The sequence below is a fragment of the Anser anser genome, assembly GCF_964211835.1.
Source record: "Anser anser genome assembly, chromosome: 1".
NCBI classification, from domain to species: domain Eukaryota; kingdom Metazoa; phylum Chordata; class Aves; order Anseriformes; family Anatidae; genus Anser; species Anser anser.
The window spans coordinates 62,577,030-62,591,228 of NC_139720.1; positions in this window are offsets into that span (position 1 = coordinate 62,577,030).

Sequence of the window (14,199 nt, forward strand, 5' to 3'; positions counted from 1 at the left end):
CAACAGATTTCAGTAAGTTATTTCCCTTTCCCTCCCTGCACTGTACCACTGTTGTTGGAATTTGACTGAAGTTCCTTACACCAGTCAACCCAAACAAGAAAAGTTTTATCTGACTACTACTATCTTCTTCAAGCACTTTGTTAAAATATCCATACCAGAATTCAGACTAAAATTATAAATATTCACAGTCCCAGGAAAGGTTCCCTCAGTAAAAGAGTTGTTTTCTGTTAAGATTAAATTGGAGATCATTAGATTCCAGAATATATTCTCTGAAGGAACAGAGCCATTACAGGTAAGGTTTCCCTCTGCAGCCCAGTGTGAACTGGAGGCACAACGCTTCATTATCCTCATATCAGCTATCATGCCTGTACTATTAAATAGAAAAACCTTATGAGAGCTACTCAAAGTCTCTGCGTGAGAAGCAGCAAAGCTAGGGAAAGAGGTGAGAGTTCAGAAGCCTGAGTGAAACCAACTCATACTTTGTTCCGAATACCTGGAGCTAATGCATAACAGAAATATATCTCTTATTTAAAATGTATACATATAGAAAGAGAAGAGAAGAGAAGAGAAGAGAAGAGAAGAGAAGAGAAGAGAAGAGAAGAGAAGAGAAGAGAAGAGAAGAGAAGAGAAGAGAAGAGAAGAGAAGAGAAGAGAAGAAAGAAAAGAAAGAAAAGAAAAGAAAAGAAAAGAAAAGAAAAGAAAAGAAAAGAAAAGAAAAGAAAAGAAAAGAAAAGAAAAGAAAAGAAAAGAAAAGAAAAGAAAAGAAAAGAAAAGAAAAGAAAAGAAAAGAAAAGAAAAGAAAAGAAAAGAAAAGAAAAGAAAAGAAAAGAAAAGAGAAAAGAAAAGTTACACACTCTTTATGTTTGTGGGTGTTTGGTTTTTTTTTTCTAGTTTGAAAGAGTTTTTTTTTTTTCTGCCAAAGCCTGCAGAAATATTGATAATGAAATAATAGTAAAGAATGATAAGACAGTAAATGGGGTCTCTCAAAGAACTGCTGATTAAACGCCTCATCCTGCCAGTGTGTCCAGTAAAAACACTGTGACTGTGATTTCAGTGAATCTCTGCAAATCCCTCCAAGGTTTGGAGGTCCTTGTGGGACCCTGAATAAACTTATTTTATGAGTCTCAATAGTGGAGTGGACAGTGGAGACTCTTACTGTTTGTCAGAGATTTTGCAACATTCAGCAGTGTCTCTGTCAGGAATATTAATATATTGTGAGCCCGAAGAGACGCTTACTGAAGTTAAAAAAAACTAATAAAATCTTTCCTTTTCCCTTGATTGGAAGTGGTGCTAGCACACTGCTTTTATCAGTGATTTCCTTATTCACTCACATGATCTAGCAGAGTCACTTGCAAGATGTCTCTAGCTGATCCCAAAACCTTCTTTGGAAGTATCTTTGCTCAGCAAATGCCTTTTAGAATTCTTATCCGTCCATTATGGTCACTCTTATATGAAGTGCTCAAGAGCTTTAAAATCCAATCCTTTCAATTTCTGTGTCCATTAATCTAGGGCATTTTTACACATCTTCCATCTTACTTAACAGCTTACCTAAGACATGGATTAGAAGTATAGAGAAGAAAACTGACTCAGAGACTCAGATATAAAAGGATTTGGCCCAAAATCTTTGCAAGAATTTAAGCATATATTGTATTGTATCCTAGTTCAAACTTGTTTCTTAGAGGGCAACTAAATCTTTTTTTTTTTTTTTTTTTTTTTTTTATGTCTGTATTTCTGCAGACCAATTTAAGGTAATGGTAGTGAAATGGTGAAAGTACATAATTAGTTCTATGCCTTACCAGAAGAAAAGTGGTACCGAAATTCCCATAACAGAATCCATATTTCCACATCCATTCTACACTCTGAGAAGGTTTTTTTTGTTTTGTTTTATTTTGTTTTGTGAAAGAGATATAAGATCCAATAGATACACAAGTTTGTGTTCCTCTCCTTTCTGCAAATATGGTAACACTCGTAGAATGTTTTAAAATCTCAGATGAAGTGCTTGATATAGCTAATTATAAACATAGCTGATCACAGCTATGCATGGTTACAGTGAGACTGCATGATCATCTCCCCTTTTGTGGACACAGAACCCCAAAGATTAAATATTCTTTGCCAGGAGAGGCAATATTTATTTAGAAGTTTTTTTTTTTTTCCATAGTTTTTATGTTCAGTTACTACATTACTATAAGCTCCCTAATCTCTGACTGTGTTGCATTTCACTAAATGACTGCTACCTACTTTAATTACTCCGACTTGTTTCAGACTAATTGAATTTTTGCTCCACTGCAGGTTTAAGAAATCCGTGTCTAATTCTAGCTCTGATGCATGGCTCCAGATATTGGTCTCAACACACTGCAGTTACACTTAACGAGGTAAAATACCTTAGCTTTGCCTATTAATAATTCACCATGACATTAAGAGAAGCCCCTATCTTATGTTAAACAATAATGTAATGTTTAACAAGGTTAACTTAATAACAGGAAACTGGGGGACTTGTCTCTGACCATGTACCTTCTGTTAAAATTATATTTAGCATCACTGGGCCAGGAAGACTGGAATGCATAAGCAAATAGTCTCAAGCTCTCTACTTATTTTGATTTTTAGAGAGACATTACAAAGCTTGATCACTTCAAACTTCGACCTCTTGCATGCTATTAAAAACTAAAAAAACAGGAACATTTGAAATGCAAGTTTTCAAAATTGCTAAATGTGACTAATTGAAACCAAAGCTATTCAAAGCCTGAGGGGTAATAACTAACACAGTATAGAGAAAAGCAGGCAATTATTGTGTAAATAGATTTGCAGATCTGCACTGTGAGGCATGATAAGGTTACACAGAGAACAATCCCTGAGTACTATGGCTTCAGCCTCTCTATCATGTAAAGCAGTAGCCTATGACTGCTAAGCCTGATACCCTATAACCCAGCCCCTGTCACAGGAGCTGCTTGGAAACTGGTATGTAGAAAAAAAGTGGTTTTCCACAGAGGATTTTGCAAATTGCTCTTCTCACTTCAGAAAGGAAGACAATGAGATACAGAGCTGCTACTGGGTCATGGTGATAAATGTAAATTATGTTCATTCCACATCTCATTCTTATTCCAACATGAGTTAAAAACCAAACCAAACCAATACAAAAAACTTCTGAGACAAATTGTTTGATTTTGAAATTCAGGGATAGTGTTGTTATATTTTACTATATGGCATATTTTACTTTCATGGCAGAAACACTACGTCACCTTCACTAAGACTGTTGCTAGATTTACTTGACACGTATGAAGTCAGTCGCTATCCCATTTCTGGTTTTGAGGATCTCAAACTGTTTTTATTAATATCCTGAAATTCCATAATTGTGCTGTAGGTTACTCACTCCTTTCATTCCTTTCATTTTCTGCATGTTTGCCATCTCTGCTTCCTCACCCAAGAGCAGCTTTCCACAGCAAACTTATCTGAGGAAGAAAAGACTACTCTTCTGCAATGTCACCACATGGCCCAGTTCATTCAATCTAATACCATCTTTCTTGAAAACTTTAAAAAAGTTTAAAAAACTTTAAATCATTACTTGATGGTAAAACAAGCTTATTGGAAGTGAAATACTCTCTAGATAAGAGTACCATCTAGTAGTATTCTTAGGGAACAATGTCCTCCATCAAACTGCTGATTTCCTGGGTTGTCATGTCTGAGATTAAATCCTTCCAATTGTGCCGTGCAACAGCAGAAGAATTGCTCAGTAAAAACTGCTGCATTGCAACATATCTCCGTGCAGCACAACTATATTTGATGGGCACCAGCACATGCTTAAAGAAAGACCTACCAGGAGGTGTGGAGGAAGAGAAAATAAATGGAATGAAAACAAGAAAGAAATTTTAGAAAAAAGAGCTGATGACCAGACTGAGCTGTGAATGAAGAAGAAAGGAAGTGAATGAGGAGAAAGCAAGAAGGAGTGACTGCAAGAGAAATGAAGAGTTCTGCAAGAGTGTTCACCTGGGCTCTTTGAAAAATATGAATGTATTTCTACAATCTCTGGATGTAATGGCAATTTATACGGTTTTCACTTCTCCTGACACTTCTTATTTTTCAATGAAATAATTTTCATCTTTTCTGTTAGAATTGAAGTGAATAACAACAAAATGAATATTCCTAAAAGTTTCTTTGAACACCAGTGCCCATTCTAACCCCTCACCTTCCTTTTCTCCACAGAAAAGAAAAGAAACCAAACAAACACATGATCTAAACCTCCTAAATAAAAAACCCTCAATTCTCTCTATTAGATCAGGCCAATTTTAATTTTGTTTTGAACTGCTTCTTTGAAGTAGTGGAACATTTCCACACGTCTTATGAGGAGCGGCTGAGAGAACTGGGGTTGTTTAGTCTGGAGAAGAGGAGGCTCAGGGGAGACCTTATTGCTCTCTACAACTATCTGAAAGTAAGTTGTGGGGAGCTGGGCATTGCCCAGGGAGGTGGTGGAGTCGGTGTCCCTGGGGGTGTTCAAGGAAAGGTTGGACGTGGTGCTTAGGAACATGGTCTAGTGCATGATATTGGTGGTAGGGGGATGGTTGGACCAAATGATCTTGGAGGTCTTTTCCAACCCTAATGATTCTATGGTTCTGTGATTTCAAACAATAACAAAAATATTAAGAAAGTTTCATGCAAATAAAAGAAAAAAAAAAAAAAGGTTTTCTGCTTAGTTTAAGTAGCTGTCTGTGTTATTCCATGCCAGCCCATGGAGACATCGATGAGCAGTCCCTAATGTTTCTTGCTTATTAAACAAAAGTCTCAAAGCATGGAGTGACTTGAGGATCTGAAATCTCACCTCCAAAAGTCATTCAAACATTTCATTTCTTATATCCTGCTGTCATTTACTGAGACTTGATCGCCATAACTTCTTTGGAGGAGGTTGAAATTATTTATTTAAAGTTACCTTTCATTCCCTAATTAGGAATAGTAATATATTCAATTTTTCTATAGAGATTCACTCTGTAGATTTCTATTGCTGTTTCCTATGCTGATATTTATGGTGTGGATATTAACTTACTTCCCTCTTTCCCTGTCATTCTTTTGTTGCTCAGTTCTGCAAAAAAAGCCATGATTTTAGGTCTAGGACCCTTGACAAAATTCCGTGATGGGTCTGCCTCCAAAAGGTACGAGATTCAGATAACACCAGCAGGATTCAGGTATTTATCTCAAGGTAAAGCTTGTTTCAGAGGGTCTGAAACCACTGCAAATCGCATTTTTTTAGGATTTCTGTATTTTTGCCTATGATCCCTGGTGAATACAAGTCGTGCAAACATACAATGGAAAGAAATTACATGAAGTAAACAGTGAAGGGGATGTATTACTGAACTCCTGGGACCCCTGGAGTCTGGTGTCCGGAACACCAAGTCCCTGCTGTCTCAAATGAGTTGGCAGAGGCACAGCTCAGCACCATGGAACAGCTGCAGCTTTCCATGGAGTCATGTCCTGGGGATTTGAGTTGTCTTTGTGTCTCCATCCCTACCCTTCCCTGCTTGCTGTATTACTAAGTGCTTCCCCCATATCTCCTCTCCTCTCCTTAACATTAACACTTCTCCCTCAGATCTTACTGTAGCTTATGTTCTGAGATAGACACACATCACTCTTTTCTTGTTGTTTCCTTTTTTTTTTTTTTTTTTTTTCCTTTCAGCCTAGTGCAGCACTTGGTTCCCCTTCAGCCTCTCTCACTTTTCTCATCATATTCTTCACTTTTCTGCTGTTCAGATCAGTCTCTCTGCTGTCAAATTTTCTTAGGTTACACTGTATTGTTTTCCTCATCTTCTCGTCTTTCTTTAGCTTCTTCCTTTTGCTGGCAGTGCCCAGCTCCCATTCCTCTGAACAATTCCAAATGCAGACAGGCAAAATGGCTCATGCAGTCTTACAGAAACCTCCTAGTGGGTCTAGCAGGAATTGATGCTGTGATGACACACTATGGTGCTGTCCTCCTACTTGAAATGAATATTGGGAGATGCTGAGAAGCAGTTCTTCCATACAGCTTATAGAAACTATCCTAACCTTGATCAGCTTTTTTTCTGAATTTTGCAAGAAACTGTCACTTCAGGACTGACTGTTCCAAAATCATGAGAGTCAGTTTTGCTCCCTGTTTGATGAGAATTAACACTAGAGCACTGTACCCTATATATAATATATGTTATGTAAGAGAAGTAATGGAAATTGTTTTGAATGAGAAATGCAGCATATCTGTGAGTGGAGCATCACATGTAGTCAGTCAAGACTGAGGTGCTCTGTCAAACCATGTGTTTGCCTCTGAAGTGAATCAGATCCATCTGAGAAGAAATTCTATTTAGTAAGTATAAAGAATTGTGTATTGTGAGGTTACATTGAAGGGATAATAATAGAACAGCAGAGAAGTGGCAATATTCTGTATTAGAAATGACAGTGCTGAGGGGAAAATAAAGTGGTATCCTTACCTAATTTATGTATATATAGTAAATAATTATATTAAATATAGAATGTATGTAATATATGTTCATTTTTTTTCTCATAAGCAAATTACACCAACAGAGCTGCTGTGCTCATTAGCAGTGGTACGACCAGGTGGGAAGGTAGAAGCAGAATGAGAGGAATGAGAGGAACATCTACCTAATTTTCCTTTACAGAAATTTTTGTTTCTCAGCTGATCCAAGAGTCTGAGACTGAACAAAGCCTCAGTGACACCACGCTGATTTGCAGATGTAGTGTACCCCAGTCATATATTCCTTGTGATAATCTTTTAGAAGTGTATGGCTCAAAGGCACATTTCACAGCTTCTTGTTCTCAGTTACTCACACTGTAAGACTGTGACTTCAAAGGGACATCTAAAAGGAAATGTTTGGAGAAAAAAAAAGAGAAAAAATATCTATTGTGTTGTGTCACCCCTGCCTTTTTTTTTTTTTTTTTTTTTTTCAGTTCATGATATAACAGGCTTAGGATACTTTGGTATAGCTGTTTCTCAGTAGGTTATTTTTTCCTTCTTACTTTACAAAGAACACACACACACAAAATTGACAGTCAGGGAGAAAATTGTGTGATCTTAATCCACAGGCAGTCATCTTAAAGTGGCTTGTCAAAGTGCAGGCAGGTGACTTTCCTTGTATAAGCAGGCTCTTTGGGACAAACTGGAATGATATCCAAGGTAGTGACTCTCAGGCTTTTTCACATCAGGACTCATAAAGTAAATAAGGAGAGTCTCTGAGAGTTGTTGGTGTCCTTCCAGTCTTTAGGCAACATCTCTGAGATGATGTTTCCTCCTATTTCTAGGTGCAAATGATGTTCAGTTCTAATTCAGTCAATTTCAAGATTTTAAAGTTGTTATCCATAATACCAATGTCCTTCACTTAAATGAAGTCCTAAATGGCTTTCATGAAATATCTTAAGTATATATATATATACTTTATATATATATATACTTTATATATATATATACATATATAAAATATTATTTGGGGGGGGATGTGGGGGGGAGGGGAAGACAGACAATGTAAAAACATACATAAGTTAGGATTAGATTTTTTAATATATTTTTAATGAGTTTGGGATCTTTGTGTTTTAGTCTGAGAAATGCAATGCAATGATATTGAATGGTTGATACACAGAATGACACTGAATGGTTAAAACGCAGACACTTCTTTTTTTGTAGGGAGAGGTAATGGAGAGGTTTACAGTCAGGTTAATGTTTAACCTCCTAGGCTTTCTAATGTTATGGTTAGAAAATGCCCTTTAAATTTAATTATCTGCTTCTTTACATTTACTATTTCACAAATGAGCATTTTAAAATGTCAGTCATCTCTCTTTACAGACGTCTATAACAATTTTGTATCCACTCATAATGATGCTGGTCCTCCTAAGTAAATGTCTCTCAGCCCACCATGCCATTGACAGCATCATTTATTCTCTTAATTGTCTGAGGTTTGCATAATTCAGACCATGTAATTCAAGGGATAGTATGTTTTCTTCTTTACCTCTCTACACATTACAAACAATTCAAATCTTAACAGATTGTGATTTTTTCATCTAAATGATTTTCATCTAAATGATGACCATTTTAATAAACCAAGTAATAAAACTCTTGGTAGCTATTTTGTATTGTCCTGAGAAAATAATTATTCCAGAAAAAGATCTAAAGTAAAAGTTCATTCTATGCAGTTATTAATGTTTTGACAAATAGAAAATAAATCTCAGGAAGTAACTTAGTTTGGATTCTACATAAGATACAAAATATTATCTTAATACCTTATCTTAATACCAGCTTAATAACCTGCTGCCAGTACATTTTCTATATTGTCATATCAGTTTCTCAGATATTTGGAAGAACAGGTAACATTATTATTATTGTTGTTGTTGTTGTTATTCCATGGGGGATTTTGTGAGGGTCTGCTGTTTCTGAAACAAGGTGCAACAGAAACATGAAAATGGCACTGGCTTGACTGTGTAATAAGGATGGTCCTTACAGGAATAGATGGCAAGGAAATATTTATCAACACAGCATCCAATACTTATCAAAATGGTGTCTAACTGCCTGCCTCATGTTACCAGCTTACAGTCCATGCTGACTGTCATCATTAGCTAGGTGGTCAATGGAGAATGACAGCACAACTAGGTAAAAAATGCATATCTTCAATGCATATCTAATTCTCATACTCCTGCATACAGGAATGAGATGCTTCCTGGGGGCCTGGGAACCCTCTGCTGAGATGGAAAGGAAAGAAAGACTGGTATCATGGCTGCTTTATTTGCTCCAACAGTCTTGCTTATGTTTCTAAGACCTTACACAAGAGATGTCTCATTTATACAAAGAAGCTGGAAACAGGCAAAGGACAAAAAATGTAAGGGATGTGGAAAAATACAGCATAATTCCTTACTTACACATTACAAGGAAGTGCATTAATTCTCTCTTTTATTACCTTCATGGTAGGTATTACAAATATGTAATCCATGTAGATCAAAGATAGCATAGTTGAATTATATTACATGTGCAAATAAGGTCAAGCACCCAAAAGATGGCTTTCCCAAATAACACTATTATTCTTGGTAACAAGACAAATATCTTTTCTAGCTACTCCTGCTGGGTCTTGTGATTTACTTTATTTATACCCCATACTTTTGCACAATCTGTTTATAATGAAACATGGCAACACATTTCGTGATTATTTTCAACTTCTGATTTGGCAAAAAGACAAAGAGAACTGAACTCTTACATTTTTCCTGGGAAAATCTCTCCTTGCTGCCTTGTAGTCTTCACAGGTGAAGGAAGCTTGATGCTCCACATCAATAACTCAGTGCTCCAGACAGTGAGAAACTGATGCAATTTGCCCTGACTAAACAGAACCAATATGCTTTAAATTCCCATATAAATACACATGGACTTCAAATGCAAATAGAAGTTTGAGACATTCCATTGAATTTGTCATGGCCCTGTTGCCCATAGATTGAGATACCTTCTGTTCTTTCAATACTGGAAAAGAGGGTGATTTCTGAGAACAAGTAAATAGCAATCCAATGCATTCTGATACAAAGAGTGTATAGGTATTTGGCTGGGAATAACAGCAACATAATAAAAGGAGGAAAAGTTCATGGCTTTCATACTTATGTTTGGCTTTCATAGTTATGTTTTGCAGTCTCCTGTGGTCAGAAAGTGGTTTAATCTGCCTGTGTTTGCTATTGTCAGTATAAAAGTCAAGCTTATATAGTAAATGTGGAGGGGTGAGCCAAAAGCTTTTATTTTACAAGGACATGTACAAGAAGTGACAAGGTGTTTCAGATTTTACTTTCTGAAAATGAAGCTCAGAAAGCAATGTTTGGGGCTTGTAAGCAAACTGACAAAGGTATGGATGATAGGGAATAACAAGAAGTTTAGTGCTTCATTTTAGATAAACTGTTCATATTTAGGATACGCACATATGACTGTCTTAAGCCTATGAATTCAAGAGTGCTCACGGCAATGTGTCATTTCTTGTTCCTGAACAGCCAAGACATGCTGTTTGGGGCTTCACCTCTTTCATCCCCTTGGAGCCCAAGAAAGGCAAGTAGAAAGTCTCCTGGGAGAAAAACTAGATGAAAGCTTTCTTTCATATAGAACATAAAAGAAAACTTGAATGAGAGATTGTTGTGAATAAGCTGTGCTTGTCTCCCCCTGTCCAGGTAGTTTAAAATCAGGACTGAGGTTTAAAAAGTGTTTTGAATGTTTGTGAGTATATTTCTAAATGCTTTTGTCAGCTGTGAAAGAATCATCCCACATGATCTGGCCTCACCACTCTGAGTGGGTAACAGTGTTCTGACTCTGATAGGTCTGTTTCCTTCAGAGTGAGACATTGGTGATACAAGGCAAGTGTTTGCTGGTGAAATTTCCTTATTTATAGAAGCCCTTTCTCTTTCCCTCACCAGGGCCAATAGGAGCACTAACAAAGTCTGTTTCTGTCAGGCACCCTGCATGGATATCTGTGCCCCAGAAGCGCTCTCCTTGGTTTCCATGAAAATCACTCAAAAGTGAGCATCCATCTCCACCCAGGCACAGCCTTTCCTTGCCAGCTCAGCTCTTGAGACTGCAGTTAGGTAAATCTCTCAGACTGCGGATTTACCCCTGTGTACTTTGCAACAGGAAGCCTTGGGGAAGGACCTTACTAACCAAATAGGCGCCTGTGTCCCATTCATTGAACTTCAAAGATTGGGTCTCATCCCGCTTGACATTAACATGGTTTGTCATTATCTTTGGGGCCAATGGACATCTTCTGTCCTGTGGCTTTCTTTAGTACTTGCTAGCTCCTGATATCTTAATTTGAACCGAGCATGGTATGATGAGCCACTGTGCAGTTTCACTGAATTTATGAGTTTCAGCTGGGATTGTCTCTGGTGCAGCTGGGCAGTGCCTGGCACAGCAAGTTCCTTACACTGTCTGAAGCCTCTTGCTATTACTGAAGTAACAATTAGAGAATAATAGTGCTCACAACTTGTAAGTCATAGCAAATGTATACGAAGAGATGTACCCTACAGAAGAGCTTCATATGTACTTGTCTCAAACTAGAAGTTTAATTACAGTTCTTAAAAACATCCATGACTTGTCTATTCAGAAGATACCCATGTGCCTGTTCCTCTCATTTGGCACATGTAGAAAATCTGTGAACAAAGAGCAAATGCATCCTAATGTTAGATATCTGTCAACTGTTTTTTTTAAATTTATTTTATTATTATTACTATTATTATTTATTTATTTATTTATTTTTCCCCACGTGATGGGAAGGTTCTCTTGTGCATTGCATATTTGATTCTATTCAGATCAGCTAACACTGTCCTAATTCAGCACTGTTTCCTTTAAAGGCAACTCTTTCTCTTTTTCTTTCTTTCTTTCTTTCTTTCTTTCTTTCTTTCTTTCTTTCTTTCTTTCTTTCTTTCTCTCTTTCTCTCTTTCTCTCTTTCTCTCTTTCTCTCTTTCTCTCTTTCTTTCTTTCTTTCTTTCTTTCTTTCTTTCTTTCTTTCTTTCTTTCTTTCTTTCTTTTTCTTCCTTCCTTCCTTCCTTCCTTCCTTCCTTTCTTCCTTCCTTCCTTCCTTCCTTCCTTCCTTCCTTCCTTCCTTCCTTCCTTCCTTCCTTCCTTCCTTCCTTCCTTCCTTCCTTCCTTCCTTCCTTCCTTCCTTCCCTCCTTCCTTCCCTCCTTCCCTCCTTCCTTCCCTCCTTCCTTCCTTCCTTCCTTCCTTCCTTCCTTCCTTCCTTCCTTCCTTCCTTCCTTCCTTCCTTCCTTCCTTCCTTCCTTCCTCTTACAACCCTGAAAATTTTTTCCTATTCTATTTTCTTGGCTATCTCCTCTTAGCCTTCTATTTTTTATTCAAAGACCTGTTATAACACCAATAGTGACAGTAGCTGCCCCAGAAAATACAAAAGGTGGTTACAGATAACTGCTGTTAAAACAAATATTTTTCCTGCTTCCTTAAGAAGAACCTTTACAGCCAAAGATAGAAAATCAAATCTCCACAATGTCTGAAAAGTATGATCTGTCTATCTGTGCATGTGTTTGTATGGAATGCAAATTTATATTCTATTGTAGTTTTATAATTTCACATCCTTTTTGTCCTTTACTGATATATTTATTGATATAGTTTATCTGTGATGCATTGTTTTACTGTTTATATGTCTTCTTGTCATAATGAACACAATGAGATTTGGACAGAACTTTGAATATTAGACAAAGGATAGTAAATCCAATATATTCCAAATTATATTAGCTACTTAACAGTAACCAGTGTTTCCACCAAAAAGTGCACACTTGTTGAGTGTGAAGCATCTCTGATGTCTGTTTCTCTGTATTGTTTGTTTTTGAGATTCAGAGAATTAATCTGAGTTCTGTCTGTACCTAACAAAGCTCTCTGTTCATGAAAAAAATACACAGTATTTGCTTGCATTAGATTCACCTAATCTAATCTGCAAACATGCTATTTTTGTACAAGTTTGTGTTCTTAAGAATGAGTTAAATATCAGGGTGATTATAAAAACAGCAGCTGACAGGAAAATATTACAGAAATTTCGTGAAGTGAGTTGTGAATTTCTACATATCAACATTGGCAATGAAAGCCTGCCTTGGAGAGTGCTGAGAGCAGGGGTCTACTGTATAGGCTACATTACTCATCCAAACTCCAGTTTGAGTCTGAAGTCCCATGGTAAATTGCTCTGAAAAAATCAATAAGTCAAAACCCCTGTGCATGCCAATAGCAAAACTTCTGTTGCTCTTGGTATGTTCAGGATTTTTCTACCAAAAACCAACCAATCATGCAGAATTGATATCTGCGAATAAGTCCTGGTTCATTGTTTTATTGGATCCAGAATTATATTCCTGTGTTCCTTACTGTAAACTACCCTGGGATAATGTTTTCTGTTCATCACTTAGGGGAAAAGTCTTTCTCTAGCACACACTTTGCAACATTCATAGTGTCGAACCAAGCGCTTCCTGCTTCCAAAAGATAGCACTCTCCTTTCTCACCTTAGCATAAGGTCATACAAAACTACTGAGGGCTGTGACTGTTGTCAATAAGTTGTCAGACATAAGTTCAGGCAAAACAAAACTGCAAAGCAGAAGGCTGGGTTGAGGGTTGAGGCTCAATATGCTCACGGGTATCCCAGAGCTGTACATGCAGTCTACTTTGTAGGCTTTTTTTTCAGGAGTATTTAGTGGACAATGCTTGCCCACTTTTAAGCACCTGCTGCAGATCACCCAGCAGGCAATTGCATTATGTTTATGGTCAAATGGATCTCTACATATATAATCATTTTAAGTCATAAAGTAATGTGGAATCCTTAGCTGATAAAAGCATTTTGTGAATGACAGAGGATAGCAAAAACACCATAACAAAGGACATAGTAATAAGATTATGAACAGACATGATAAACAGCAGAACAACTAAGGAATAAAATTCCATCTTTTTTATTCACCTGTTCTACAGAGAAGATAGGGAGAACAGACATGCCTTTATAAATTGGAAATTAAAACTGAGGAAATAGCTGCAAGGAGCAGAACTACTGGAATGAAATGGAAGAGATCCTGGCAAAAATAGGGCCATCTTACTGCAAACAGAAGGGAGAAAGAAACTGCATAACTACCATGGGCAAGTGTTTCTCTGAATTAAAATAAATAAATAAATAAATGCTGAGTGAATTGGACAAAAGAACAAATAAATAACAGGAAAATATTCTGAACTTCCTCCCCTCCCCCCCCCCCCCCCAAAAAAAAAAAAAGGGAAAAAAAGGAAAAATAATATTCCCTGTAGTATAATCATCACTACTAGATTCTGACTTTTCTTGAGCTCCTTTATGCCACCCCTGTAGTGTAAAGTAATGGAAAAGCTGCCAGGCAACTAAATATTCTTTCCCTGCTGGAAAATCTCTGGGTGGCATAGACCTAATGTTTAAAAAACACTTAAAAATATGAATAACTTCAAGATACCACAGGTGGTCACTTCTAATAGCTTAACACAAAGGGCACTAATTAAAGTCCTCTCTGTGTAAAAGGAAAGACACAGAGGCAGTTGTATATATAAGTTTTACTCAAAAAAAATCAATGGAGACTACAGGAAATTTCTAAGACACATGATGGATTGGAGATTGGTTCTTACAGTTCAGTCACTGAACCCATACAGAGCAGGAGAGGTAATGCAATATTCCCAGGGGCAGCTGTGCTTTGCCCTGTACCTAGCAGAGATGTCTAGTCC